Source organism: Rutidosis leptorrhynchoides, chromosome 5 (assembly GCF_046630445.1).
Source record: "Rutidosis leptorrhynchoides isolate AG116_Rl617_1_P2 chromosome 5, CSIRO_AGI_Rlap_v1, whole genome shotgun sequence".
Lineage (NCBI taxonomy): Eukaryota > Viridiplantae > Streptophyta > Magnoliopsida > Asterales > Asteraceae > Rutidosis > Rutidosis leptorrhynchoides.
Window position 1 is genome coordinate 30349911 of NC_092337.1, and position 7436 is coordinate 30357346.

Here is a 7436-nt window from a genome sequence, read left to right on the forward strand (position 1 = left end):
AATTATTGTAATCTTGTAATTTTATTTATGAAATTAGTTAGGTTATTTTCTATTACTGTTATATTATAAATTCCTAATCCAAAATCCCCTTTAATTAAGTTTGACATCAAAGACTATTGAAAAAAACCATTAAACACTCCATCTCCCTGTGGAACGAATCGGATTTACCGACAAACTAAACTACACGGATAGGACTAGTTGCCTATATATGTGTGAAATCAACCTGAATTCAATAAAATACCACATATACAATAAATCAATTCGTGTAACAAAACAACTCAAATCCGTTCAAAATAAAGGTTACGTTTCACCCTCATCAAGGTGTTTAATGTAACAAATGGTACAAATAAATGTCCTTACAAGCATACCTTGTGAATCTAGAAGAGGAGACTATAACGATCATTGCCGGTCTCTTGACAAGGTGTCGAACCAAGCTGCATAATTGAACCTTCTTGTTAAATAAGAGCACATTAAATGAAAGCATTAGTAAAACTAATTTAATTTAATATATACATATGAAGAACTAATTATATAATTATTCTACAGACGCACCCTCACTTATGTCATACACTAGCACATGCATAATTGAATCTTAAATAAGACCACGTGCAAGATCTTGTTGGTCTTTGTAAAATAATGACTTAAATATACATATGAAGAACTTGTTAAATACCCGATGTCTATCCATCTGCACCAAAGGGATTCGCTGGCACCTGCATGCATAATCGAACCTTCATGTAAAATAAAAAGCACATGCAAAGACTTGTTGGCCTTAGTAAAATAATAATATAAATTACATATGAAGAAATTATTAAATACTTCATGATTATTTTATACAATCGCATCCGGAATAAAACAATCACCCGGGCTATAACCACATTGACCACCGAGGAACTTGGATAATTCACTAAAACGAGTACAAAAAATTAGATTATCATGTAATATATTTTAATAGATTACAAAATCGGGTCATCTTACAAACATTGGGTCAATGCGGTTGTGATGTTCTTCCAGTTCTTTTCGTTCAAGTAACACAACTTTTGCAGCCATCTTTGCATTCATTAATCTTTTTGCAACATGCCATACATGTCGTTTGAATGCGCGTCTAACATTCACCACAAAGATGAGGTGTATTATCTGTTAATAAAAGTATAAGTCCGTTATAGACAAATTAAAGAGTTTGGGGAAAAAAGTTAGCGGGGGGATCGTATATATCTCGAGGTAGTATTTTCGTTGGATACGTGACATCTCGTGATGAAACTTCAAGCAGTTAGAGAGAAAGTCAAAAACCCTGTATATCATTGAAAGTGGGTTATTGTTATCGACATAGAAAAAAAATTGTTATTATCTTGAGTGATTCCCTTACCACTCCTTCTGTATTCAGAATTACAGTAGTCGGGAATATGTGTATGTTTATGCAGCAACTAACTGAACATGCGGGACACCTAAACCAAACAAGTTTCTCGAACTCCTTAACGTCGTGTTTCAAAAAACAATGTTTCAACATGATGCGAATGAGACTCTAACATGGTGTATTTTCCCAAGCCTTTTGGTGGACCAAATTTGTCAACTCCGTGGAATTCAAGTGAATAATGTTTTAAGACTTCTTTGATCTCCTTAAATGGGAAATCCTAATTCCAAGAAATATGAACATTAATATTTGGCTAAAAGTCTCATCAATATATAATAGTTTTTATTACTTGGAATCAAGATTTTCCATTCGAGGAGATGAAAGAAGTCAAAACACTATATACACGGATCTCACGGGGTTGACAAAGCTGGTCGGCCTTTACATATTGTAAGGCTTGGAAAAATACACCCATTAGCCTCATGCGCACTACGTTGAAATATTGTTTATTGAAACACCACGTTAAGAAGCTCGAGAAACTTATTCGATTTAAGTTCCCCGCTAGTTCAATTGGTGCAAAGACATACATATTCTCGGCGACTGTAATTCTGGATACCATAGGAGTGGTAGGGAAATTCACTCAAGATAATTATTTTTTTTTTTGTCGACTTTCTCTTTATGTAACTGTTGGAAGTCTTTATCACTAGATGTCAAGTATCCAACGAAAATACTACGCCAGGGTATATAACATAACTCCCCCGGTAAACTTGTTTCCCTGAATTCTTTAATTATTGCCTATAACGAACTTATAATTTATTAACGGACAATACACCTCTTTTTTGTGGTGAATGTCAACCGCACATTCAAACGACCTGTATGGCATGTTGTCAGAAGATTAATGAATGCAAAGATTGTTGCAAAAGTTGTGTTGCTTGAACGAAAAGAACTGAGATAACTTCACAACCGCATTGGGTCAATGCTTTTATGATGACATGATTTTGTAATATGTTAAAATATATTAAAAGATAATCTAATTCTTCGTACTCGTTTTAGTGAATTGCCCAGGTTTGTCGGTGGTCAATGTAATTGTAGCCCGGGTGGTTGCTTTAGTGCGGACGTACGTGTATGAAATAATCATGAGGTATTTAATAAGTTCTTTATATGTATATTTAAATTATTATTTTACTAAGGCCACCAAGACATTGCATGTGCTCATATTTAACATGAAGGTTCGATTATGCATGCAGGTGCCCGGGAATCCCCTTGATGTAGATGGATAAACTGCGGGTGTTTAATAAGTTTTTCATACGCATATTTAAATTATTATTTTACTAACGTTAACAAGACCTTGCATTTGATCTTATTTAACATTAAAGTTCAATTTTGCATATGCTAATGTATGACTTTAATGATGAGGTGGGTATATATAGAATAATTACGGAGTATATAATAAGCTTTTCTATATAAATTGAATTAAATTAATTTTACTTAGCCTGCAAGACCTTTCATGTGCTCTTGTTTAACATGAATGTTCAATCATGCATACCTTACAGAAGGAGTTATAGAGGAAGCACTCAAGATAATAGCAATTATATTTCCCTAATAACCCACTTTCATTGATATACAAGGCTTGTCAACTCTAACCGTTAGAAGTCCAAGTATCCAACGAAAATATTACCCTATGATATATAAGATAACTCCTCTCGCAAATTTGTTTTTCTCAAACTCTCTAATTATTGTCTATAACGAATTTATAATTTATTTACATGAATCTATAATATTATAGTAGAAACCAATATCTCGTCAACTTTAAACTCGTTGCGCCAGTAAATCTAGATGAAACAAAATAAAGTAGTTGAGCAGTAATAACGTGACAATAATTTCAAAGTATACATTAGTATATACGACGAATTATCTTACTCGTCTCATAAATAACATTTATATGTAATTTGTTGGATAAAATGCATAGATGTAATTTATATGTAATTTATATATAATAAAGAGAAAGAGAGAGAGTGCAAGGATCAAATGAGAACCTTTTTAGGCCGGAGAAACCTGAGAACTGGTTGTTCTAACAAATAAAAAGGAGGGCGCACAAAATTAGAGAGTCGTTAAAACATTTTTGTTAGCTGCATGGAAACCGGTTTATGGAAACCAGTTTGTTCTACATTCACATGTTCTACATAATGTTCTACATTCAATTTCTACATTTTAAGGTTTAGATTTATGATTTAGAGTTTAGGGTTTAGATTTAGGGCTTTTTATTTTGGGGTTTAGGGTTTAGATTTAGCATTTAAGACGAACGGTTTAAATTTAGAAATAAAAAACTTATTTCGAGTATTCTAACAAAAACATAGTAGTTCTAACAAAATTGGAAGAATTCAAAGCCCAAAATGTGTGTCGTCCTTAATTTTTGTTAAAGTTCTAACAAAAACAGAGTAGTTCTACAAAAAAGTTCTCATTGGATCCTCACTATATATATATATATATATATATATATATATATATATATATATATATATATATATATATATATATGTTGAATTAACTAGGCATTCGCTTACTGGTTCTTGTTAAATGTTTTATAGACTCGAATTCGTAAGGGAAAGGGTAAGCTAGATGAGTAATGTGTGCTCTTGAAGATGCACACATTTTGATTTAGACATGAATGGCTTAATATGTGCTGCTTGCTTAGAGACTTTTGGGCGAGATTGATACATCCCGATAAATATGCTCTTGATATGTTGTGTCCAAAACTTTTGATGAATTGTGGGTAGTTGAATTTACTATATAGTGTGTATGTAAAAGTCCATATGTTGGTTGTCATTGGATGTAAACAAGTTTATAAGAAAACTTAGTTATTGGTGAAATTGGAAATTGGGTATGAATTGATCCATGTTTTTAAAGAGTTTGATTAGACCCTAAATGTGTCCTTAAGTAGTTCTGAAGAGTTTCAAGTCAAATGGAAAAGTAAAACTTGAAAAAAAGGTTTAAACGGGTCAAGTGTCTAAATGGGTAAATTCCTTTTCATGAAAGTTGGATCTCGTGATCGCATAATTTATTCTCGTTGCCGTGAGATTGTCATGTTTGGAATCAGGTATCAAATCCAGTCGGATTAAGTTTTAAAACCGGTTGTGAGGGGCCTCGCGATCACGTAATTTATTCTCGCAATAGCGAAGGTAATTAAATATAACAAATAAAAATATTTGTCATTTTCCGAGTGTCGTATTATGTTCGTTTCATGTGAATGAAGTTACTAACCTAAAGAGTGTGAAATAGTTGTCTTGGCTGCTTAGCAACAGGTTCCTACCTAAGAGTTGTTGCCTCAGATTTGTCATAGCTTGAGCAACGATCTATCCAACCTTCATAGAAGACTGCATCGTGTATACACAACACAATTCACTAAGTAAATCAATTGGAGTGTGCCTATATCATCTGTATATAAAAGATCATTATAATTATCAACTAAAAAAGATCATCATTGTACTGGTAAATTCAAACACTTGTAGCAGGTAAGAAAGCACCAATTTACAAATTCCTAATGTTCTTGATCGTTAGTAAAACTTTTCCTTGACCCTAACAATTCAACAGTCACATTAATTAAAAACATTTCAATTGGAAAAAATCTTTAATTTTAACATCTAGAATCGATTCACAGCCTATATTTTTGAAAAATATAAGAAAAGTCCAGTAACCTGAAAATAAACTCAAACAACCAACACATCCAGCAAGTAAAACGGAGACCAAGCATGAAAAAACAAAAGCTTAACACGAAACAAACCTTAATCGAAGACATCATCCCTAGATCTGAGCATGCTCGCCGGAAAAGTCAAAAACCTACTTCCAGAAGTCAGAACGAGATGTGAAGATTGGAGGAGAAAAATTAAAATGAAATGAAGCAAGAAAACAGTAAACGGAAGCCAAACCGGACCTCCGGCGAGATGCCGGAGGTGGCGACGGAAAGATTTACTGTTTCAACCGGAGAAGAAAATAGGGAGGGAGAAAAATTGAATTTAGTGTTGGAAACACGTTTTTAGATGTGTTGCTACCTTGTAATTTGATGAATAAAGAAATCAAGATGAAATGAAGTTGACGGCGGCAAGGAATATTAGGGTTACTGGAAGAACAAGGGAGAAAAAGCAGGGCTGATTAATCGAGGATTGTAAGGCATGTAGCTCAACGGTCATGGAAACGGTAATTAAATATAAATAAGCCCATTTCAAATTCAAAATCAAATTCTCAATTTTTTTCATGGAGGGTTAAGATTAAAGTTGCTTTAGAAAAGAGGTGTGTTCACTACGGAGTAAAAATTACAGTAGTACTGAAGTAGGATGGAAAATTGTTGACTTCAGATCTACCAAATTGTACACCTTCTGCAAAAAGCTATTGTACCTAACCCCCATATACATTTAATTGCTTGTAAGTTCTATATTAATGAGTATTGTTTTAGCCATGATAAAGAGTGTTTAGTTATGAGTTAGTTATAGGATATTGGTGTTGATGTGACGCTGACGTAGGGCTGTAAATGAGCCGAGCCGAGCTCGAGCTTGGTAGTGTTTGAGCTCGGCTCGTTTAGGTTTCAAAAAGCTCGAGCTCGGCTCGATTCGAGCCTTACGCTTTAAGCTCGAGCTCGGCTCGTCATTAATTCAAAAAGCTCGAGCTCGGCTCGTTATAGGCTCGTTATTTGATTAATTGAGCTTAAGCTCGAATTGAGCTCGACTCGTTAAGAAAAACCCGGAGCTCGTTAATAAATTTGTTACTACTCATAATTTCATTCACAAAAAAGTAAATAACATCCTCCAATTTAAGTACTCATAATAAAGGAAAAGTTGATTATAACAATTCATCACTTCTCATGGCATAGTATAAAAATAAAAACTCAACATCATAACAAACATGCAAAATAAACCATACACGGAACAAAACAATCAAACATTCTGCACCAAAAGCAACTTTATGCAAGATCAAAAATATGCACGTCTCCATTCCAAGTTTAATAAGCTCCAAAAATGAATTACATGAAAAAGAACCCTGCATTAATAAAGATAAATTAGACATTCTAAGCTTAAACTCAATAATACAAGTAATGTAGCGACCCGACCAAATCATGTTTGACGACGCCGTCTACTTAGGTCCCGTTACGTGGTCATAAGTCTTTAAGACAAAGTTTGACCAAAATATGTCGCCTTCATTTCAAAATAAAGATTGTTCCCAAAGTTTACAAGAATTGTTCAACCAATAGTTAAGTTACAACGTTATAATACGAATGAAATCTAGGCGACATGGTTTAAAGTAAAGTCAAAAGACGCTCCATGAAATGCACATATACTCGACATCCAATGCAAGTATCAAATAATGAGCGGAAACATGTATCATGTATCGTTCAAGGACCTGAGAAAAACATAGAAATCTGTCAACGAAAACGTTGGTGAAATCATAGGTTTAAGTAAGTAAGTACAAGTGAACCACAAGATTTGCATCAATGAAATAATAGTAATACATTCCAAAAGTTTGTTTCACGAGCACCCAATTATCAATGCTTAACATTTCCTTCCATTGAACCCCATCACTTAGTGCTAGAACATACACTGTTTCTCGAAAATATATTTCATTCGTAAACGGTAGCGAACCGTTTGAATGAGGGTTTGTCAAACCCATATGGATCCATACAACATAAGTTCTCGCTTACACCCGGCAAGTGTAACTAATGATAATCGAATTGAGGATTTTGTTCTAAACTCGTATGTAGAATGTTTGTTTTCCTGTACTTGTGTTCACTTAGTAAAAGAAATGTTTATGTTTTCTCATCCCAAATGTAAGTTCAAAAAGAGTAAAAGTGGGACTATGATCTCACCTTGAGTGCACGAGTAGTAAAGTACTTCAACAAGTAAACGTGTGCAAAGAACAATGCTAGTCTTGACCTAAACAATAGGTTGTATCAATAACGGTAAACACGATAGGTCAAAGATGTTCAATTAGTCCTATGGCTCGTTAAGACTCGATCATAATAGCATGTGAATCAAATTGTCATGTTTCATGCAAGGTACAAGTATAAAAACATGTTAGAACGATTGCACAAATATTTGGT

At 33.8% G+C, this 7436-nt stretch overlaps 1 long non-coding RNA gene across 2 annotated transcripts; it reads right to left on the bottom strand.

Moving 5' to 3' along the window:
• Positions 1-246: 246 nt before the first annotated feature.
• Positions 247-5538, bottom strand: LOC139848196 (uncharacterized). 2 transcript variants are annotated; one of them, XR_011759867.1, is made up of 3 exons: positions 5130-5538; positions 4610-4722; positions 247-434 (listed from the first exon to the last, which is right to left on the bottom strand). It is a non-coding gene; the product is annotated as an uncharacterized lncRNA (long non-coding RNA). The 2 variants fall into 2 exon arrangements; XR_011759866.1 differs by lacking the exon at positions 247-434 and adding an exon at positions 2758-3180.
• Positions 5539-7436: the final 1898 nt, after the last annotated feature.